Source organism: Oryza glaberrima, chromosome 8 (assembly GCF_000147395.1).
Source record: "Oryza glaberrima chromosome 8, OglaRS2, whole genome shotgun sequence".
Taxonomy (NCBI): Eukaryota; Viridiplantae; Streptophyta; class Magnoliopsida; order Poales; family Poaceae; genus Oryza; species Oryza glaberrima.
Genome location: NC_068333.1, coordinates 9,453,840 through 9,478,773, shown reverse-complemented (window position 1 = coordinate 9,478,773; position 24,934 = coordinate 9,453,840). Strand labels below are relative to the sequence as shown.

The following is a 24,934-nucleotide window of genomic DNA, read 5'->3' as shown; positions in this document are numbered from 1 at the left end:
ATTAAGCACCCTTTTTATGGGCTTAGCCCAATGACAAGCCCAACTAGATTTTAGCCTAGCCCATATAGATTTTAGCCTAGCCCATATATGATGTAGCATATTTTCAGCCCAATTCTATTATATCCATTTGATTTAATATCAAACAATAAATAGGCTAAGTCCATTGCAAAAGCCCATAGGCCCAAACATTATACCACACCATTTTCAGCCCAATCATATTATATTCATTTACATTAGTATCAAATAACAAGAGGGCTAAGCCCATATAGGCCCAACAATCAAACACAGTAACAACCGATACAGCACACAGGTTACAACCCTATTAGCATCCAACGGAACCCGACAAACATTCAATACAACACAAAATTTACAACCCAGAATCTACAACCCAATTAAATGTAACCATACAGAATTTCACCCGATGCCGCGTGACCAAGATCTTCCAAGTGAGCTTAGCAGCACTGCATATGCACAAGATAAAACATCAGTAACTGCTGAGTTGAGCTCCTGCAATCAGAAAGTACCCGGAGAACAAAATCACAGTAGTACCCCATGGTAATACCTTAAGTTTTGTATCAGGCAGCAATCTTGTTTTGATTTGCAAATCGAAACATCACCCCCAAAAAAGTAACCTGAGAAGAACAAAAATGAGTACTCGGTGATGTCAGAGCAACGAAGACCACAAAGCAGTTAGTGCCATGGAATAAAACTAAAGCATCCAACATGGAAAATGATTAGTAGCATTCAACCAGGAATCCATGACAAAAACAGAGATCTATACATTTGTAAAGTCAATACATAAAGCATGTTAAAAGACTAAATTTTGGAACAAATAATCAAAGTCATAATAAGGTTCCTAGTCACAAATATTCAAAAGTGGTTCCATCATATTCTAATCTAATCTGAAAGTTCACCTTTTCTCTTATGCATATGTAATCATGCTATAACAAATCATGTAAGCTTAGCAGCCATTCAGGCCACACAGCCACCCAATAGGCCAATACCTTGTTTAGTTACCCTAACAGAATCTTGTCGATCAGCTGACATATCATATCTTAAGTGAGCAAACCGGTATTACACGACAGCTAGTCACAAGCGCAAAAAAAAAAAAAAAAAGATGAATGCACAGGACAGCTAGTCACAAGGACAAAAGACAAATTATGTCTACACACACTCCCAATCAAGGTGAGCTACAATGAAGCAAATCTGGAGCGTCGATGTTCCAGAAACTTAAAATCACCTTCAAATTTCACAAAATCATACACTGGAACTAAAAATTACAGTGGTTTGTAACTAAAATTACATTTGTAAAATCAATAGATAAAGGATGTAAAAAGTGCAGTGTAAAATGAAAAAATAGGCTTTTTTGCACATAACACATGACATGCATATGCCACCCCCTTATCATTGGGCTGCTAAGCAAATAAACTAAGCAGCTGGCATATACAAAAAGATATACAAAGCAAATATGTGCAAAAAGATATACTGAACTAAGCAATATGTGCATAAGATATACAAAGCTCATAATCGAAAATTGCAGCTGGCATATACAAAAAGATCAGATCATCATAACTAAATTGCACAAAAGTTCAGTACATATAAGCTCTGAAATATACTGGAGCAACACTGCATGCATGTCTAGTTATATATTCTGACTTTACTATTTACCCCTAAAGCTACACATGAGCTACTGGCCATACAATTGGACTGATGGATTGCACACTATATTGTACACTGGTGAAAACTATATATGGTTTACCACCATGATTAATAAACTGAAAGAGAACTCCATTATTGTGTGATTCCACATCAGATGCATACAAAAGGAGCATATATCAATGGTCTGTAAGTGTTATCCTACTATGCTTGATCGCCCTCTTGCCAGTTATATGATTGGATTAGGTGATGGATGAACCTAGCTGCTACTAGTAGAGAGGTTTACCTTTTATACTACCTTTTTGCATAATCGCATATCGCAATATTCAAACAGCATGTTTAGATCGATGGACACGCTTAAACATTATTGGTATAGTGGTTGAAACCTCATATATGCATGATTTGAAGTAGTTCGCTTAGCTTCTATATATATATCAATTCTAGAACCATGAGGGGGGTGCTTCTTAACTTAAACTAGCAGTTCATGCAAGACATTGGGACTACGACATTCCTGCTGCTGGAAACTACCACAAAATGGCATAAACAGACGAACTCATTATGCACTTTTAATGCAGCAGAATTTAGTTTTCTTCTGATTTGAGCATTGTAGTTACCGTCGGTAGGCGTCCCAGGGTATACTGGTGCTGCTGATGGCGGAGGATAGAGGAAGAGAGCACCGCCGCTACTTGCACATCGCCGTCGTCGTCGTCGCAGCTACCATCGCCGCTGTCGTCGTCGTTGCAGCCACCGTCGTCGTTGCAGCCACCGTCACCGTCGTTGCGAATCTGCGTTCTGCCGGCACTCCCGCTCACGCCAGGGCACTCCCGAGGACGGAGGCCGCTGGATTCATGCGCCGCCGTCGCTCCCGAGGACGGGAGGCGGCAGATCCGCGCGCCACCGTCCTTCCCTGGCTGGGGGAGCGAGGCGGGGAAGGGTGAAGAGGTGGCTGGGGGCGGAGATGGAGGTGGCGCGGTGGATGGAGGAGGTGGTGCCGGATCCGCTCGTCGCCGTCCACCGCGCGCCGTCGTTGTCGACGAGGCCCTCCGTCGTCACGGTCGTCGTCAAAGTCGCCAAGGCCCCTCCCTTGTCGCTGTCGTCGTCGTCGCCGCTGAGCCGCCGTTGCCGAGCCGCCGCCCTTGTCCCGCACCTACACCACCCCACCGGGATTAGAGAGGAGAAGCGGGGATGAGAAGAGGAGAAGAGGGGAGGGAGGAGCCGAGCTCCCGCCGTCCTTACTTGTCGCCGAGCCGCCGCCGGGATTGAAGGGGAGAAGAGGGGAGGGAGGAACCAAGCTCCCGCCGCCCTTCCTTGTCGCGGAGCCGCCGCCGCCGCTGCCACCGGGATTGGAGGGGAGAAGAGGCAAGGGAGGAGCCGAGCTCTCGCCGCCCCTCCTCTCGTCACCGAGCCACCGCCGGATTGGACGGGAGAAGCGGGGTCCTGCCCCGATCGCAACGAGCAGCCGCCGCTCGGTCTCAGCCAGCGCCCCGACCTGAGGAGAGGAAGAGGGAGATTGGAGAGGGAGAGGATAAGGTTTGGCTGGTCAACTGGTTCTATGCGAATTTACCAAAATTTCCCTGGTGTGCTGTAGTAGCAACAAAATTGTATGGACAAAATGGACATTTCACCTTAAATTTATGAGAACTTAAATTTAATTTTAGGCTGATTTTTGTCTTTCAAATGCAAAAATTATAAAGAGATCCACAACTATTGTATTGGTCATTTTTACAAATAAGTTCATTTGAACAATTCAAATTTTGAATTTTTAAAATTTGACAACTTCGAACAAAAATTGGGGTTAATAAATGATTTCAAATGGAAAAGTCACCAAAACCAAAGTTGTTATGTAAAATTTTTATTTTTGTCATTTCTCCATCTGATTCTATTTGAATAATTTGAAATTGAAATTCAAAGTTTGAGCACTTCAAATAGAATTTTTTATCGGTGAACGACTTCAACTGAAAACGTCATCAATAACAAAGTTCTATAATCCATCTAGATCTACAAATTTTATTTTGGTCATTTATTCATCCGATAAAGTGATTTGTAACATTGTTCACAAAATGTAGATACCTCTTGTATATTTATATAACTATACAAGATGTATCTAACTATATAAGAGGTATCTACATTTTGTGAACAATATTACTGTCGCTTTATCGGATGAAGAAATGACCAAAATAAAAGTTATAGATATTGATGAGTTTTACAACTTTGTTGTTGATGACTTTTTCAGTTGAAATCATTTAGTATTTAAAAATGTTGTTTGAAATTGTCATAATTTGAAATTCAAATTCAAGTTATTGAAAAAAAGTCATATAGCAAAATGACCAAAACAAAAGTTATAGATATTGATGAGTTATACAACTTTATTGTTGATGACTTTTTTATTTGAAATCATTTAGTATTTAAAAATGTTGTTTGAAGTTGTCATAATTTGAAATTCAAATTTTATATAGGTCAATCAAATTTAAATGGAGAAATAACCAAAATAAAATAGGTAGATCTCAATAAGTTGTACAACTTTGTTTTTGACAACTTTTTCACATAAGTTCATTTAGTATGATTTTTTTGTGTGCTCCTTCATAATGGTATAATAAAATAAAAAGAAAAAAAAGGTTAAACATATATGGAATGAAAGAAGGCCTATTACGGGCCAGCCCTTTTGCTCCTCCCTCATCAAGAAGTCCATTTTACCTCTCTCTTGTCAATTAATTTCAAAATACGAAAACTTTGAATCGGATTTTTTGTGTGCTCCTTCATAATGGTATAATAAAATAAAAAGACAAAAAAAGGTTAAACATATATGGAATGAAAGAAAGCCTATTACGGGCCAGCCATTATGCTCCTCCCTCACCAAGAAGTCCATTTTACCTCCCTCTTGTCAATTAATTTCAAAATATGAAAACTTTGAATCGAATTTTATCATACTAAATGAACTTATGTGAAAAAGTTGTCAAAAACAAAGTTGTATAACTTATTGAGATCTACCTATTTTATTTTGGTTATTTCTCCATTTAAATTTGATTGACCTATATAAAATTTGAATTTCAAATTATGACAACTTCAAACAACATTTTCAAATACTAAATGATTTCAAATAAAAAAGTCATCAACAACAAAGTTGTATAATTCATCAATATCTATAACTTTTGTTTTGGTCATTTTGCTATATGACTTTGTTTCAATAACTTGAATTTGAATTTCAAATTATGACAACTTCAAACAACATTTTCAAATAGTAAATGATTTGAACTGAACAAGTCATCAACAACAAAGTTGTATAACTCATCAATATCTATAACTTTTATTTTGGTAATTTCTTCATCCAATGAAGTGATAGTAATATTGTTCACAAAATTTATATATCTCTTACATGGTTTTATAAACTATAAGAGATATATACAAATTTTGTGAACAATATTACTATCATTTTGTCGGATGAAGAAATGACCAAAATAAAAGTTATAGATATTGATGAGTTATACAACTTTGTTGTTGATAACTTTTTCAGTTGAAATCATTTGGTATTTGAAAATGTTGTTTGAAATTGTTATGATTTGAAATTTAAATTCAAATTATTTAAATAAAGTCATATAGCAAAATGACCAAAACAAAAGTTGCAGATATTGATGAGTTATACAACTTTGTTATTGATGACCTTTTCAGTTGAAACCATTTAATACTTTAAAATGTTGTTTGAAGTTGTCATAATTTAAAATTCAAATTCAAATTATTGAAACAAAGTCATATAGCAAAATGACCAAAACAAAAGTTGTAGATATTGATAAGTTATACAACTTTATTGTTGACAATTTTTTAATTTGAAATCATTTAGTACCTGAAAAATTATTTGAATTGAGAGGAGAGAGGTAAAATAGACTTTTCGACGAGGGAGGAGCAAAAGGGTTGGGCCGGCGGCCCAAGAAGGAGGAGGGGAAGCCGGCCCAATGAGGGAAAGAGTGGCTGCGGGCCGAGGGAGGGAGGGAGTAATACTTGGGCCGAAAAAGGCCCAAGGACAAAGGGAGGGATTTTAATTTGTTTTTTATTTTATTTTAATATGTTAAATGAACTTTGTGTTATTAAAATTAGTTATTAAGCTCCTAAAAATTGATGGAAAATTTCAGAGAATAATTTAGACCACGTAGAATATTACAAAAATATTTCTAGCCATCATTTTATAGGAAAATTTTAGTTTCTTCATTAATTCACTTGACTAAATTGCTTTAACTTTTAATATATTTTTCTATAAATGCATTATATAAATCTATGACGTTTGCTTTGTGCGCATTATGACAAATTAATATTCGTCACGATCTCCCATATAAATACTTTATGACGATTTCTAGTTGGTATTAACGACGAACACCTTTTTTTCGTCACTAAGCCACCCCATCTCATACTAATCGTCATAAAATGGAATGTGCTAAGGACGAACGTTATGAGGAATTCGTCATAGAAGGTCATATTTCTTGTAGTGACGTCACTATATATATATATATATATATATATATATATGTGGTTTAACATGGGTTTGAAAGTGACAGGATCTCGTAGTATTTTATTTTAAAACTTAATTTCAAAATATTTTTCATCAAAATTTTCAATCGCATAGATTCCAAAAAATATACTACAAAACCTACTCAAGGAACACACTCTCTGTGATATAGCATCGCCTGTTTCGGCATTTTTGAATAGAGAGACTCTGATTCCAAAAAATATGCATCATGCATTTCCATCCCATTCTTGTATTTTTGTCTACTCCATTTTGCATCACGCGTTCCTAAATGTTTTTAAGGTCGCTTTTGGAATGCATGATGCAAAATAGAGTAGACAAAAATACAAAAATGGGATGGAAATGCATATGTAAAAGAGAGAACGGGAAAACATACGAATTCAAGGTAAATAGATGTCTGGATAGGGTAAATGAAAATTTAGAAAATTATGGGCCCAGAGGCCAGAACAACAAAGCTATGTTCGTTAGCTAATTAAACAGTTCGTTCCATCAAGCTGTATTGAGCTACTCGTCTGTCTTGGTATTCGCGAATGAAGAGAAAAAGAAGACAGACTGGATGGTTTTTTTTCCTGTAGAATTTCTACGGAAGCAGCATCGTAGGAAGATTTCCTTTGTTCAATTACTTTGATTCAAATGAAACTAAAGCCATTCAATCCAAAGGAACTCAAGTCTTTTTTTTTTCTTCTTTGTTGATTGAATGACTGTAATCAACACACACATACACACAGAGACCCCCCTCCCCCTCCAAGAAAAAGAGAATTTAAAGCAAACTGATTAAATGCCATCCGTATGAATTACAGATTGCCACTTTGAAGCAAATCGCGTCGGCTTTTTGAACATCTACATTTAAAGTTTTCTGAAGAGTAGCAAGGACGAAGATGATTCGTATCACCTGCCGTTGGGCAATCACAAGATTAACCTAATGCAAAAGAACAGCCCAAATCCCTCCCATCTCTTTTCTTCCAAGCCACCGAGAGCTGTTGCAATTTTCAGCAGCGATATAGCATAGCCCGTCAGTCTTCGGCTATTGTCACCACGGATATGAGACTGCTTGTTTCTTCTCGCTCTGACCTCCGTCTTTCTTGCTTTTGTACGGCAAACAAGAAAGATTCCATGCAGGAGGTTTCAACAGCTTAAAAAAAAGAAAGGCTCTTCTAGTTTTTTCTGCTACCTTCATCTTGGTAATGTCCATTTTAATTTTTGTGAGAAGTTCAGAGAATGAGTTATTCTTCCTTGTGGGGGACGGAAAAGATAGAGAAGGGAAATTAACTGGAAGAAAGGAAATCAACTTGCAGCCTCACCGTTGATTGAAAAAAAAAAGAATTCTATTCAAGACATGACAAGCAATCAATATTGCCTTACCCCACTATTCTTTGGAAAGTCCCATAGCATCTAACATGTCATTCACCAACTCAGTTAGAGTCTGGGTGAATAGGGATGCGTCATCTCATGAATAATTTCAAACTTTTCACAGAATGAAGTAAACTCATTAGAAAAATACTCTCCACCTCGATTAGACCTCAACCGTTTGATTTATCTTTCAAGTTTGTTTTCTACCTTAGCCTTATAGATCTTAAAGTAATGCAATGTTTCATCTTTTGTTTTCAATAAATACACATAGCAAAATCTAGTGCAATCATCTATAAGACTATAAGTGTCATGAAATATTTCTTTCCCCATGTAGTCAACACGCCGTTCATTTCGCACAGATTAGAATGAACAAGTTCTAGATGTGCCAAATTTCTCGCCTCTGAAGTCTTGTGAGGCTTGCGAGGTTGTTTCGATTGAACACAAGTATGTCACTTATAACCTTTGACTAAAGTGAATTTCGGGATTAAACTCATGTTAGCTAAGGGCCTGTTTTGGGGAGCTTCTAGCTGCTGCAGCTTCTCCAGAATCAAAAGCTTTTGGTCTAGATTCTAAGAAGCTGTAGTTGTAGGATCTAGAAAATGAACTAGAAGCTAGAAGCTGGGAAACCCAGCTTTTCCAGATTCTCAGAAGCTGGCTACCAACCAGTTGCTTCTCAGAATCTTAAGCTTCCCCAAACAGACCCTAAGCGTGTTATACAAAATTCACATGACATAGTCACAAATGCCACACATTGGACTCATCATCATTGCTTACATGGTTTACAACTTTATTACACATTCATCCAGAAAAAAGCAGAACAAGCCTCTGCTGTCATAACCTTTTCCAATAAAAATTCCATATTTGGAAACAATACATTTATTGGACTCAAACACAAGTCTAAAACCATCTCTACACAGTAGAGAGCCGCTAACTAGATTCTTCTTTATTAAAGGGACATGTTGCACGCTCTTCAGCTGCACGGTCTTTCCCGAAGTAAATTTCAAATTGACCGTACCAACACCATGAACAGCCGCAAGCGATCCATTTCTCATCAACAAGGAGGAACTTCTCCCGACCTGATAAGAGGAAAACAGAGAAATGTCAGCACACACATGAATATTAGCACCAATATCAACCCACCAATTAGTTGTGTGAAAAACAGAGAGAACTGTAGGTAAAAATTTACTGTACCTCGATGTTCCTCCGCCCTCGCAAACAACCATGTTTGCAGACTTTTTGTCCTTGAGACCAGGACAGTCCTTGGCTCAATGCCCAGGCTTACCGCACACAAAAGCAGTCACCCTTAGCCTTTCCCTTGCCTTTCTTCTTAAAATTGGTTGATGCCTTGGGTGTGACGTTAGGTTTGATTTTCTTCTTATTGTTGTGGGATGCATGAGGGTTCTTCTTCTGCACCAAATTGGCGCTAGAACCTCTCTCGACCTTTTTACCATTGATGTCCTTAGCCCTTGCCTTCTCCTCAACACCCAAAGGGCGAATGAGATCAGTAACACTGAACTCTTGCCTCTTGTGTTTTAGAGAAATGGCAAAGTACGACCAAGAAAGCGATAATTTGGCAATAATGCCTCCCGCCACGAACTTGTCCGGGAACTCACAGTTGTTGTTCTCAAGTTCCTTTGCCAGCATCTGAATCTCATGAGTTTGTTCCACTATAGATCGGTCATCGACCATCCTGTAGTCATAGAACTGCTCCATGACATACAGTTTGCTACCAGCATTGGAGACTATGAACTTGGCCTCAAGAGCATCCCACATGTCCTTGCCTGAAGGCATGTGCATGTACACGTCCACTATGTTGTTGGCTAATAAACTGATCAATGCTCCACAGAACAGGCAATCCGCAGCCTTGAACTTAGCCTCCTCCTCAGGATTGAGAGGCGGTTCACTCAGTTTGCCCCGTGAAACAAAGAAGCACTGCATAGTCATCAACCACAATAGTGCACGTGCTTTCCATCTCTTATAGTTTGAACCATCGAAAGCATGTGATTTTAGTGATGCAGCAAAGCCAACTACCGAAAAAGACCTATCAAGTTTTTGAATTGTTGGAAATATCGTCATAATTCGGCATATTTTAATCCAGAATAACAAGATAATAAACATGACATTTGCAATATGAGTAGATCTAGTGATGGTTCTAGACATGAACAACATGAGCTTGCTTTTTATGAAAGAAGCATCAACATTCACATAGTAATGCAATGCTGACATTGCGATGAATATTAACAATGAGGGCATGTGCATGTACACGTCCACTATGTTGGAGAGAATGGAGGTATACCCTGAGAATGGTCCTCCGCTGGATGGTGAGGCGGTACTGCCTTCGTTGGTGTTGACGTTCTCGGATCTGTCTCCTCTAGTACCAGTGCGGGTGGTGGTGTCGGTGACGGTCGCCTTGGAGTTGCTGAGGAAGGAGAGCTTGACGTAGATGATGCAGAGCAGTCGCGCATGAGAGCGCTCCCCAAAAACTTGATCGTCTGCCTACCCGTGCAGGTACACAAGTGGATGGAGTTTCGAAGGCCTGCTCGTCCTGATCACCCATGCGCGTAGGTGAACAGAATCGGGGAAGACCAGAGCAACACAGGAACAGGAAGGAGATCACCAAGGAGGTCTCTTCTATCCATTGGTGGGAGAGAGGATAGCACGAGACTAACGAGAGTAACGTTCGGTTTCAATTCGCGAAATCAATCCTGTAATTAACAATGAATTTCAATCCTGTAATTAACAATAAATGAATTCGCTCTCATTTTCGTCCATTACAAAACGAGAGAGAGAGAGAGAGAGAGAGCAGCCACCGCCCGCCTCGCCACGCCCACGGCTCGGCTCGGCTCTGTGCGCGCGCGTGTGGCTGTCCCACCATCATCTCAACTGGTTAGTAGGGGCTCTCTAATAGCTCCCTATTTAAGTTGGGATCTCTCCAAGGTGGTATTAACCCTCATAGCATTGATTGTGGGCCAATGGAATTAATTGCAAATAAATTGGGCCTAGCCCATTATTCCAACAAAAAGAGGGCTAAGATTGCCCAACGGCAGGGTACCCTTGCATGGACCAACAGCAATACAAACCCCCAATAGGAAGGAGGTCAAATTTAGGCATCGCATTTGGGATATTTGGTAGGACTAAACAGCTGCACGTAAGAAAACTCATTAAAACATGATTAATTAATTATTAATTATTATAAATTTTAAAAATAAATTTATTATATTTTTTATAGAATAAAGTTTTTGAAAAAACACATCGTTTATTAGTTCGGGAAACATGCTCAAAGAATATTAGGGAGCAGATAAGCCAAAACGCTCAAAAGAACTCAACCTAATCTAAAGTGGGAATTGCTAGATCAACGCCATGTAAAATATGGCATTTGGCAAATTCTACCCGGTCCATCTAAGATCTACAGAGTGACATACAATCCATTATGTCTTGGAATATCTCTATGGAGTATGTACAGTATAAAACTTTAGAGATTCTGCTATCTTTCCACTCTTGTAACAACAATCTCTCTCTCAAGTCTCAACTAGCTTCCCCCACTAATCTCACCACCTCACACTCTCATCTCACTTTTCTCGCATCGTCATTCCCTTACCAAGCATAGAAATTTAGCTGGATCTCCATTCCATTCTATTCAAGGTTGCATGACACCCTATCGTACATAGGGCCCACAAGTCGATAATATTCACATAGTGTTTATGTTTAGTTAACGGTTTTTCTCTGTCCTTGTGTGCACTACTTTCTAAGATTTTCTTGAAAATAACTACACAGTTTGGCAGGTAGGGTTAACATTTTCACGATTTTGGTGAGCTGATGATTTTTCACATGACATTTACCAAGAGCCAAATTGGTCTAGCTAATATTCAAAGTCAAGTATAAAATATTTACTCGGGGATACCACCTTAATAGATAAACATAGGCACATTTTGGATTGATGTCAAAACGTGCCCTACCAATGTTTTGGTGGTTTGAATAGCATGTGATGATTTTTTTTAAGTCGAACCATTGGCATTACCAACACCCAATTTGGCACCAATCTAAAGCTTTCTAGATTCTATGAGTGCTAGAAGTTTGGCTCCTAATTAATTGGCACTAACCAAAACTTTAGATAATAAAACTTTACCTTACCAAATAATAATTGGTAGTGCCATAGCATACCTGGGTTTTGACTCTCTACCAATACTTTTGTGGGATAGTGAACAAAGTACAGCTCAAAAACAAAAAAGAAAATAAGAAGAAAGGAAAAACAACTATGAATTACTCAGAACAACAGCAAGAGGGAAAGGAGACACAAAAAATAAGCCTTGGACCACTAGAGAATGAACATGAACAACTCCAGCACATACTCCATATAATTCTTGATATCTTTCATCGGCTTCTTGATCATCCCCTTGTCCCCTATTCTGGAGAAGCTTTCCACTACTGCAAAGTTGGCATGATAAGATAGATCAGTGTCACAGGAATGGGGATCTTTAAAGATCATTTCATGATCTCGATAAGCCATAGGATCCAAAAAATGGACACCGTCAATTTTATATTTAGCACATTTTCATCCCTTGCTATTGTACCAACAATTTCAATAGATTGTTGCTCAAAACTGGAAGGAATAGGTAACCCAGCTAGATGCATCTTTATCTCTTATACGCATGTTGGCAAGATTATTGGTTGGCTGTGAGATGGGAACACTAACACCAAATTGCTCCATCTCCGCACTCGACATCGCAAGTGCAAGAATTTCATTACTAAGCTCAAAGATGGTGAGATGGTTGTATCTAAAGATGAGGACAAAGCACAAGTAATTTTGAATTTTTATTCTAACTTTCTTGGTTCTAGGTGAAGATCACACAGCCTCTATTGATCTTGATGTTCTTAATTTGCAAGCCCATGATCTTGAGCTACTTGATGCACCCATTTCAAAAGAGGAACTGTGGAATACAATCAAGCAACAAATGACAGATTATAGGAGGTTTGTTGGTATATTATAAAAGGGGTTTTGATAGCTGCAATATCTACTGTATGGACAACAGATTTTTGTAATCTTCAGCTTCTCAACCGTGCTTATATCACCCTTTTGCCAAAAAAGGAGCAGGCCATGCATGCTAAAGACTTTAGACTCATCAGTCTAGTTCACACTTTTGCTAAGTTATAACCAAGATCCTAGCTAATCGGTTTGTCCTCTACAACAGTTGGTCTCTCCAAACCAAAGTGCTTTCATAAAATGCCGGTTTATTCAGGATAACTTCATACTTGTACAACAAACAACCAGGTTCTTGCATTCCCAAAAAATGCCTAGAATTCTTCTGAACCTAGACATCTCTGAAGCCTTTGATTCGGTATCTTGGTTGTTTTTCTTGAAGTTTTACATAAGCTTGGATTTGGCCAAGTTTGGAGGAATGTCTTAAGTGGGATGTTTTCTACCTCTTCTACCCAGGTGCTCTTGAATGGGATTCTCAGTATGGCAATAGCTCATCGGCGTGGGCTTTGGCAAGGGGATCCCCTACCACTAATGCTCTTCATTTTGGTGATTGGTGTCTTGAATTTAATGCTCAATAGGGCCACTGAAGCTGGTTGTTGTAGCCTTTTTCTTCTTGGGCTTTACAACACCGAACGTCTCTTTATGCATGTGATGTGGGGGTTTTTCTTCACCAACGACCTTATACATCTCTCCCACACTTGATATTCTTCACCTTTTCGGAAACACATCGAGTTTAAAGACTAGTGTCCAAAAGAACAATGTTCTCCCCATTCATTGTTCAGATAATGATATTGTAGTTGTCCAAGACCTCCTAGCGTGTGAGATTTCAGATTTTTCCTTGTAAGTATTTTGGGCTGCTTCTCTCCATAAGGAAAGTCACCAAGTCCCATATCCAACCTCATTGATCATATTACTAATCAACTACCAGGGTGGAAGGCTGATCTTATATATGACCCGGGTTGGTCATATAGTCCAAGTTTAGTTTTTCCTCACCTCTATGCTCATATATCGTGCGATATCAATTGATTTGCTTTCCTAGGCCTTCAAAGCCATTGATAAGATAAGACAAAGATTTCTTTGGAGAGGAAGAAATAAAGTAGATGTTGGTTATTATTTAATTGCTTGGCCCAAGGTTTGTCAACCTTGGGAATTTAGGGGTCTTGGAATTTAGGATATGAAGTCTCTTAGTTATGCTCTAAGGGTAAGATGGCTTTGGTTGCAAAAAGTTAAACCATTGTGGCCTTGGTCGATCTTTCCTATCCAAGTAAGTGAAGGGGTTACATATTTGTTTTCCATGGCAGTAGTCTCGAAAGTTGATGATGGAATTAGTACTCTTTTGAAAGGATAATTGGCTCCTTGGGAAGCGTATTGAGGAAGTAGCACCTCGGCTTTTCACTTTGGTGCCAAAGGGAAGAGTTAATAAGTGCACTGCTGAGACATTACTTGATCATATATGAATATCTGATGTTCAAGGAGCCTTTTCTATTGGTGTTATAACATATTTTCTTGATCTGTGGGACACCCTTTTCTTGGTAGAGCTACAACCTAGAAATCCATATGTGAATTATTGGAGGCTTTCAAATATAGGAGTTTACTCGACCAAATTTGCACATGACATTCTGTTTCAAAGTGCCATTTATTTTGGCCCTTGGGAACACGTATGGAAATCTTGGGCCCTAGGAAGGCGTATTTTTTTTCATGTGGTTAGTGCCACACAATCATTAATTGTTGGACAATGGACTGCTTGGCACGACAAGGCCTCCCATATTGTGATTAGTTCCCCCTATGTGACCAAGAGGATGAGACCATTCAACATGTCCTTGTCTCTTGTGTGTTCACCAGGTAAGTTTGGTTTTCCCTCTTGCCCCAAGTGGGACTTAGGGCTCTTGCGCCACAACCCTTAGATGTGGACTTAGATGAATGGTAGAACCGAATCAATATTTTGTTGGATGGCAATATCAAGAAGGGCTTAAATATATATAGTTTGGTCATTCTTGGTGCTTGGACTATTTTGGAAGCATCGAAATGATTGTGTCTTCAACGGAGTTTCTCCTAGTTTATCTTCTTCTTTGGCGCTAGCAAGGAAGGAAGCACACCTATCGAGTCTAGCTAGGGCTAAAGGGCTCTCTCTTATTTTGGACCCCAGTTAGGCTTTTCTCTTTTGTTTGTTTTTTTGGGTTGTGTAACCATTCTTGCGGTAGCTTCTAGTGGCGCAAGTTTGTACTTCATGTTGTTTTGGCATGTTTTCGACACCTTTCTCCTTCTATTAATGCAATGACACACAACTCTCTTGCGTATTCAAGAAAAAGGAAACAAAACACACCAGGCAAGTTGAACCAAGGGATAATAGAATAGAACCTTTTTAGCTCACTCTAGAGCAGTGAGCAGAGTTTACTGATAATAAGTCTGCTTCAATTGCATTGATAAGGATTCAGTTGGTAGTATAATTGTACAATACAAACAAAATTAGAACATACCTATTCTTTGCAAACTATGAGTGGACATTTGTTGGATCATGATATGATCAAGCCAAAACAAGATATGTTTGTGATCTCCAAGTTGCAAAGTCCTTCCTAAACCAGAACCAATTTTTTCCACCACTATGCAAAAACTTTGAATGACAAATTGACAATCCATTTTTTTAACGTACCGATGAGTCGAAAATTTCATTGAATAGAGCAGAAGAAACATATGTACAATGTGAAGGAAAAACGAAGTAGCTACTATATACAAGCTAGTCATGGTGATCTGGGCTAGCGACTATGGTAACCAAGCTGCGAGCCTTCTAGCCCCCATGAGGTCCCATGTTTTGGCCTCTTTGATTTTTTTTGGCAAGTTTGGTTGCTGAAATTTCCTTGACCTAAAAGGCCCTTTGATTCCCTTCCTTCCATAACTCCCAGGAGACTAGAAGAGGTAGTACACGGTCTACTTGTTTTACCATTGCTCTTGTGTTTGTGACCGGCTCCCACCACTCCTGCACTATCGTAGTGGGTTTCCACTGAGTAGGGCTTAGTTGCTCACAGGACATCCATGAGATGAGAATCTGATGAACCCTGAGCTCCACTCGAGACACTCAAGGTTGTTGTTGGCCTGATCTTTTGGTGAGTTGATGATAACTACGATTTGGGAGAAACGTTGACGACCCGACTACAACCGTACTAGACGTTGTTGTGTTGTACCTTAGCGATCGATACACCTCTCAGCGGGTTGTTGATCTTGCCGGTGCAGATCAATCTTATTCATGCAAGCAAATCAAAGAAACAAGCAAGAACATGATAAAAGCAATCTGAATTGCAGATAGGAATTGAACCAATGATAAGTTGTGGTTCCATAACGAGCAAACCGATGATCTACCGATCACGGAATTTAATCTAAACAAAACCCAAGAAACCCTGAAGGGGTACCTAGCTATTTATAAAGGTGGGAGGATGACCTAGGGGTCTGTCACGCCCGGAATTTCTATCCAAAATTCCAAACGCTTACATGTGCGCGAACCCTCGTCCAGGAATCAGCCGAGGCACACAATAACAAATTGGTAATAGAGTACAATTATTACTCTAATTAATAAGCGAATAAAATGTCATTACAGAGGTAGATAGTTCCTCTCAATCAATAAAGATCTAAGCAGCGGAAAATAAGATAAACGGCGCAGACGATTCCACTCCACAGGCAGCTTGACCAGGGCTACACCTAATCCTCCACACCATCAGCATCACTGTAGAACTCCTCCTCTGATGAATGATTGCAAGGTGAGTATATGACATACTCAGCAAGCCACGCAGCAAATATGCAAGTGCACAGGATAACAAAGGATGGCATAGTAGGGTTTCATTTGCATAAACAGCATTTAATAAACATTTCAGAATTTAGTAAAACAGTTGAGTAATAATTAAACAATATTAATCCAACGCTATACAACATACCCTGTTGCATAGGCCCAACCATTCTGAACAACCAATCCCGGCTGCACAGTTCTATCTCCAAACCAGGAATATTCCATTCCAAACCAGGAGCTAATCAAATTATTACCAGTCATAGTATCTTTTATTATGATGAGAGGTGTGAGACTAATCACGAAAGACATTGTTAGACCCGCCCATAACCGCGGGCACGGCTATTCGAATAGTTTTACTCTGACCAGAGGTGTACCACTGTACCCACAAGACACAGCCCCACGACATGTCACCATGCGCCTTGATACCACCACGGTACCTCAGAAAGGAACTGTGACAGTACCCCTCGCACAACACAATCCACCACAGCGCACCGTTCCTGGATCATAATCACCCCCTTATAAACAAGGCATGGACTCCCCAGCGACCCCCGTGGGCTTATCTCCGCCACTTCTCAGTCTGGTGCCCCGCCATGAACCATGCTATACAAAAGGTAAAGCCGTTGCCCACGCTGGCTTGTGGTTGGCACGGTTAATGTTTCACAACCGAAACTCGTGAACCGGTCCTTAATTGTCATGAGCACGACCATCAAAACCATGTGCTCACAACCCACCATTATCAGGTTTTAGTTGGCAAATTAATTAATTTACCAATGATGATTAACCATCATGAGTCATCATTAAGCCATCATTAAATAATAGTGAGTCATAAGTTATCCCAATAGTGTGCTAAAGTTTCTAAGCATGGCTAAGCAATCACATCTAATATCTAGCTGAACCAATATAAAGCTCAACTAGTCAATTTATAAGAACCCAAGGTATCAAGGAATAAAGTAATCAAGAACAAAAGGGCTATAACAAACAATAGGTTAATTCCACCCAATGACATTCGAAAATAAATGCAATAGTTGAATAGAAACAATAGCTTTAAATGGGATCAACATGCTCAAAGGGGTTGTTTGGGATCTGTGTGACTTGCCTTGCTGGCCTTGGAACTCTTCAAATTCTTCTCCTGCGAAAACGGACTCTCCGGAAACGTCGGAATCTAAACAAAAAAAAAAGCAAAACACCAAAACAGCACATAAACAAGCATGAACAGTACATGTGGATATTTTTAACATGTAGATCTCAATTTTAGAAAAATTTAGAGACTTGAACCAACTAAATCCGAGCTAAGATGAATTAGTTATGAATTTTTAAAGATTAAATCGGATTAAAACACTTATATGGATTTTAATTGAATTATGACGCAATAATGAATTATTTTTGAAAAGGAAAAGAGGATTTATTGCGTCAGCGGCTAGGGTTTGCGGTGGACCGGGTGCACGGCGACGGTTCACGAGAACGGACGGCCGAGATCGATCCATCCAAAACGAACGGCCGGGATCGATCGGTCCACAGCCAGACCACAGCGGTCGGCACCGATGGCGTCAGCGGTGACGTCACCTCCGGCGGCGACCGAACCGCGCGAGCTCGCCGGCGAACGACGGCGCGGCGGCGCGAACGGAGAGCACCTACGGGTAGCGGACGGCACGGCGAACTCACCGGTGACCAAAGAAACGGTGGAAGAACAACGGTCGGCGACAGCGGCGAAGAAGAAGCGGCGGCGACCTCCAGCTTGACGACGGCGACGATGTTCCGGCGGTCGACAGCGACGGCGGAGGGGCGGACGAGGACGGCGACGCGACGGCGACCACGACGGCGGCCTTCCCGAGCGACGGCGACGACTGGAGCGACGGCGGCGCACGGCTGGAGCGGCGGCGGCGACGGCGGCGCTAAGCTACACGGTGCTAGAGCTCTACCGGCGACGAGAGGCGAAGGCGAGGGTGGCGACGGGTAGCGGAGACACCGGGGATCCTTTTAAAGGGGCAAGGAGGCGGCGGCGAAGGCCCACGGCGACCGGCGACGCGAAGGAAAGGTTAGGGTTCGAGAGAGAGAGACGAATCCGATTCGAGATCGAATCCACGAATTTCCAAAGCGATTTAGATAAAGTTCCAAAAGGGAAAAGGTAGAGGAGGTCCCGAAGATCATTTCCCCTCTATTGATTTCATCGGAAACGGAAAGGATCGGCCGGATTTGGAAGGAGACGACGGCGGCGCGACGCTAGGGTTTCGGGCGGCGGCGGCGCGAGGAAGACGACGACCCTGACAGGCGGGCCCCACCTGTCAGCGGGCGGACGCGCGCGAACGGCGGCTGCGGACTGGGCCGACTTGGGCCGAGGAGGAGAGAGAGAGGGTTTTGGGCCGACTTTCGGCCCAAAGCCAAAAGAGACTTTTTGAAACTTTTTCCAATTTAAATTATTCATGAAATGCAATTCCATTTATTAAAAATACTTCCTTAGCTCAAATAAATCCCAGAAAAATCTAGGAATTATAGAATTAAGCAAAGTATTTAATAAAATTTTATCTGGCCCCATTTTATATTGGAATTTATTATTTAAAATTAGATCTTCTCTTCTAGGCTTTTAAAATCAATTCTAATAATTCCAATTAAACAACAATTTATATATTTGAAATTTTTAGGATGTGACAGGGTCCCTAGGGTTGTGCTCCACCTGGTTGGGGCGCACCCCACATGGGCCCCACTGGGGCCAGGGTTCCAAATGAAATTACAAGCCCATAGGCCCATTACAGGTATCGCATCACCTTGTTTCTTCAATTGTTGCCAACTAGGATGTAATTTTGCAGTGAGGCTAGATTCATTGGAAAGAGGACACTGAGTGCGTTCCATCAAGTACCCAAGGGTTGAAAACGGAGTTCGTATGCATATTGGGTGGCCGTTTAAAGTCAGCAATGTAGCAGGTGGCTGTTGATGAAAAAACACACACTGGCCTGGGAGATCTGGTTAACTGCAGGTCCTAAATCTTGCTCTTGGGTTCAAAGGCGTGCCAGTTGGTTTGATCCTATAACCAACAAGAAACAAGGAAAGAAATAAACGAGGTTACATCCATAAACGATAGCCGATCGGCTAATGGCCGATGACATATCGTTTATCCTTAAGCCGATGTCATCTTGAATTCGATCGACAATAAAGAATAAAGCAAAACAAGATTAAATCTACTCGATCGGCTTTGGATATCAGAAATATATAATCTATGTCTTGAAATACATTTAACTCAACTGATTGGGATAGATCGAATAGCTAGCATGCCGAAACAGTATAAATCACTTATATCCAAAAGTACTTCAAGATAGGGATTGTATATACTCGTAGCTTAGCCGATGAAGATAGATCTAATATGTATTGGCTAGTGCTCCGATACTTCTCTATATTAAGATATTAAAACAAGCAAAAAATACCAAACGATAGGCTTAATATATTTTAGTGCACTAAGATCTTAAGATAAAGAGCGGATTTAGTGTATTAAGTAAACATATAGATGACATGATAACTGAATCAGGTAAGATCGGCTAAAACTCCGACACTATCTCTGTTGATGATCATAAAACAAGCCAGATATTGCGGTTCTAGATATTACTTAATAGATCGAACCTAACTGATGCAGCACTAAGCATAACGAGAAACAAAAGATCTAGGCAAGTTTATGACAACCTTTTAAAGATGACAGACATGTTATATAACCTAGATCAACATTGGCATCTAACCTTATTGGTCGCTTTCTGATGGTAGATGTCAGCCGATTCAAGGTTAGATGACAATATTGATAGAGATTATATAACATATAATTCGACGATTTACATAAACAAGATTAGAGTGTCATGAAGATGTAAGCACTAATCCCGAGAACGCAAGCCGCCATAACAAGTTTTACCTCTTATCGGAGATTGAAACCGATGCAACCCAACTTGAAGCAAGAACTCGTCGAAAGTAATGGAAATAGAAAAGGTGGCGATGCGCCGAAAGTGTTATTAAACTGTTGTTGTAAATTACATGGGATCGGGTTATATTTATACCCGAGATACATGACTGGTCCTTACCGGACACGACTCTTATCTCTAATAAACTCTAAGATACGAACAAGTCTTTACAGCAGACTCTTGCCGAAGCATATCTCTAAAGAAACTATTTAAAATATCCTAATTAATAGATACAATTGCCTATCCGTGAGCTTATCTCCATCATGACAATCCTAGTGGAGACGATTATATAACCATCTCAACGAAATCGGCTACATCGACTGTCTCCTGTCTGACCCATGCCAGCCGATGCGATCTTCAGCTGATGCCTCTCGTAACCGATGCGCACTCTGTTTCCGGAAGATGATCCCTGCCAAATCCACTTCAATTCTGATGCCGAACTTAGTTCATGGCTCACCAAATTTGGTCATTAACAGTGGCCGAATTGGATTCCAGCACTTGGAGGACTTGATCTTGATGTCTTCTTGTTGATCCATGATGTGAGCAACGGTTGTATCCTTAGTAGCCATGGTCACATCAGAATCCCCCAAATTCTCCTTATGTATCTACATCCTGCCAGTAGATGGAGAGCCGTCTCCAGCACTTGATGACATACTGGGCATATGGAGTTGTTCAGCCACCCTCGGGTTTCTAGTCTGTCCGAGGTCTAGACTTTGTTTTGAATCACTAGTTATGCAAAGTTCTAGCACTTACATAGGGCCCAAGGCTTCCAAATGAGAATGTCGAAGTTGACTTTTGTTGTACTTGGAAATTGTGCATTGTTAGCTGATGTAGCCGTGTATTCACCATGGCTAGTTAGCTTCCAAGTAATCTTATCCTCTGTGCCATCCTCGAAGTGCACACCCTGAACAATGTTCCAAACAGTGACAAACTAGTCAATGAGCTCCACTATCCAACATGCACTGGCTAGTAGGTCGAGGTCGAGTAGCCATTGGCTAGTTTGGGCAGCATGCTGGAGCATTCTACTATTCTTCCTGGAAGCACTAATGGGGCCGCACCCTTCAACCTTCTTCCCTGTAGCTAGCTGAGTCCAAGAACTTCATCTTTATTTCATCGCCTGTTTCTATTGTGGCTGTAGCCGCAAAAAGCAATTTGTCGGTGCCATCACACAATGTTTCTAACCCCTCCCAAGCCTTCTCTGGCGATTTCCATTCGTGCCAAAGTCACGTAGCCATAGGGCTCTTGTGAATTTCTTGAGATGCAAAATACCCAAGCCTCCTGAAGCTGTAGGAAGGCATGTACGTGCCCAGTTTATCTTGCATTTCCCTTCTATCAATGCTTTGCCTCCCGCCTAAAGGAACTCTCTCCTCTGTTTGTCCAAAATTTCCATGGATTTCTTGGTTTCCTTTAGAGCTGCTAGTAAGAAAATAGGTTGGGAGGTGAGCACCGACTTTAGAAGTGTTATCTGTCCTACCACGTCTACATGTCTTCCTCACCATCCTATTATGCGACCGATGGATTTGTCATAGAGCGGTTGGAGGTTGGTCCTTCACAGTCTTACGGTGATCAATAGAAACCCTAAGAATTTCATCAGGAAGGGGGCTCTAGTTGCCGGTGTGCCATCTAGGATGCTGTCAAATTCTAGGGTGTAGCACCTTTGGAGCGACCCGCGACTTTTGCATGTTTGTGCATCAGCACGTTGCCTATCCAAAATGACATAGCAGTTTTGTAAGGGCCTACACATCCTCCTTCTTGGGATTTATGAAGCTGTATAGTCGGCGTAAATGGACGTATGGAGGAAAACGATTCTTCCTTGAAACTTGCTAACCATCCCTATTTCGGTAGCTTTGTCCAACATGCGTTATAATGGGTCAATCACTAGGATGAACAGTAGTAGGGATAGTGGGTCAGCCTGTGACAAGCATCTGCCATGATGAATTGCCTTTCTAGGAATTCCTTTTAGGAGAACCTTGGAGCTGGAAGTGGATAGTAGCCTTGTTGTCCAATCTTGCCATTTTTGTGGAAAACCCCTATTTGGAGGGAGAGGAGGTATTTTCGCCTCACCAAGTCAAAAGCTTTGGAGATATCGAGTTTGAAGAGCAGGACCAACTTTTGCTTTTGTTATGCTTAATTTCTCACCATGTTTCTGACATACATGAAGTTGTTGTGTATATTACGGCCATGAACGAAACTAGTTTGGTTTGTTGAAATGGGTGAATGCATGAAAGGTCGTAGTCTGATGGCCAGAACTTTGGAGAAGATCTTGGTGAAGCCATGGACCAGGCTTATCGGCTTGTAGTCTCCGACTCCCTCCACACTGTCCTTTTTTGGGATAAGGCCCAATTGGGATTTAGCCCATGTGGCTCATTGGAGCTGTGTGCGCATGTTTAATACCACATTGCTAATTTAGCAAAGGTGAAACGAACTTATATGAGCTTGTTCCTCCAACCATACCACTCCTGGGTTAATTCTTTTACATGAAACGAGGATGAAAGTGTAAGCGAGGTAGTATGTGTAAGTGGACCCATCCATCGGATGTGCTGGGCTACGCGGCTGTGGAGGGCGCGTTGTTATATTAGGTGTGCATGTCTAACATCATACAAGGCATTGAAAGCCACTACTACCTCATCCATGACGATGCTTCAGCATGACTTGAAGAACTTCCCCGTAAAACCGTTCGGCCCTAGGGCCTTGTCAATCATCATTTCACTTATGACCTTGAGAACTTTCGTTTCGAAAAAGGATCTTCCAGGCTAACCATGTCTTGTTTTCTTGGCTCCGGTTCGCTCATTACTTGTTGAAGTGCTCAACAATTATTCGCTATGCATCACATCCCATCCCTTTTGTTTATGTAGGTGGTAAATGCGTTTTTCCTTTTGCACGCAAATGTGGATTTTCCTTTTGCGCGCATTTACTATATGGTGGAAGACAAGCTTTGTGTTTGCATCATCTTCTTTGATATTGGTTAGTCGCGCAGCTCGCCTCTTCCTTGCTATTTCTACAACCGCGAGACCAAGAAGCCTTCGCTTTAAGGTTGTGCGGAGCCTGAATTTAGCCTGAGTTAGGTCTCAGTGTTCACGAACCACCTCGAGTTGTTGGATGATGTCTAGCACCATATGAAATTTGAGCTTTGTTTTAGAGCAAATGTTCTTTGCCCACCTTTTTAGGACTAAAGTTGTGCGACTCAATTTATCTATTAGGCGGTGCAGGGGTTTGTGATGTGTTGTTTGTTGGCTCCATGAGCACCTTTTTACTTTCTTGAAGCCTGTGAACTTTACCCATAAGTTTTTAAATTTAAAGATACTTGGCTTCCCGGGGTGTCTAGGATTTTAGAGGAGTACACAGTGGTTAGATGTGCTGGAGGATAGGGCGTGGATAATGTGGTGGCCGAAGGAGAAGTCCCGTTCCTCATTGTAGAAGAACATGTCTAGCTTAACAAGGGCCAGCCGATGCCTCTCATTTCTCCAGGTGTATTTTCTTTCTATTTTGTAGATGGATCTCTTTTAGCTTGCAGTGGTTGAGGGCAGCGCGGGACCAACTCGTTCATCTGAGATTGAGGTTGGTATTGTTCTATCACTTTCTCTATAGATCATGTTGAAGTAGACGATGAGTAGCCAAGGATTGTCGTCCTCTGGTTTTAGTCTCCTGATTTATTGCAGGAATGTCTTTTTTTCTCTATATGTCTCATGGGTCTATAAATCGCCGACAGAAGAAAGCTGGATCCACTATTCAGAAGTATAACTTTAGCTGTGAGGAAGAAGCACCTGTGAGGAAGAAGCACCTCAATTTGATATCTTGCACTTCAATGAAACTAGAGTTCCAAAATAGTAGAATTCCCCCTCTTATGTCTCTTGTTGGTTTTATTGCGTGGCTATGTAGTTTGTACCCTCCTAGGTCCCTTGCGAGTCTGTCGTTAATTGCCTTTAGTTCTGTCTCATGAAAACATGCAAGGTCGTGCAGGACGTTTCCACCATAGGCTTGTGGACCACACTGCACTTGGAGGCTGAATTTAGTTGTTGAATGTTCCAGCTAAGAATGTCAATGGTTTACACTATCATGGATGAAGGGTGCACTCTTTTGGTGATGGGCGGTCGGTACCGTTGGTGATGACAGTGACGGTGGTGCACTTGTTTTTGCGATGGGCGGCCGTAGCCGGTGGCGACAACAGTGGTGATTGTGAGCCCTTTGTGGTTGAGATTGCACGACTGTTAGGTGGACTAGTTGTGGCAGTCAGGTGGAAGGCCCAAAAGATGAACATTTGCATCCAAGGACATTCACAACGCGTGTTACATTGAAACATGCAGGGCATAGCAGCCAACAGTATAGGTTCATCTAGGGCATAAAGTTGCTTAGCAAAGTAGCGGAGGCAGGCGGTGTACGGCGGTGTGTCTCTCCTGAGCCTCCATTAGTTCGACCAATCCGATGCAGGTGCGGCGTCGATGACAATCCATTAGAACAAAGAAGATTTGAATGCACAACACGACCAGCCGAAGTCCAACACCTCAGAGGATGGAACATGTTAATACATAATGTGTGCTCCATATGATTCAGAGGCTGGGGTTATTTATTTTATTATCTAAAGAAATTCTCTAAAACATGTATAAGCACAACAGAAAAATTCGAAAACAAAATGGCAAGCTACAGGAGAAGCATCAATTTTACATCTAGGGTCCAGGAAAGGTAGGAAAGCATGATTTCCTATTAATTTGTCCCCGAGAAGGTCAGGA

At 41.1% G+C, this 24,934-nt stretch overlaps 1 long non-coding RNA gene across 1 annotated transcript; it reads right to left on the bottom strand.

Annotated features, from left to right (window-relative positions):
- Window positions 1-201: 201 nt before the first annotated feature.
- On the bottom strand, window positions 202-3,172 carry LOC127782950 (uncharacterized). The gene is made up of 4 exons (XR_008019238.1): window positions 2,893-3,172; window positions 2,271-2,803; window positions 563-632; window positions 202-461 (listed from the first exon to the last, which is right to left on the bottom strand). It is a non-coding gene; the product is annotated as an uncharacterized LOC127782950 (long non-coding RNA).
- Between the last annotated feature and the right edge of the window lie 21,762 nt (window positions 3,173-24,934).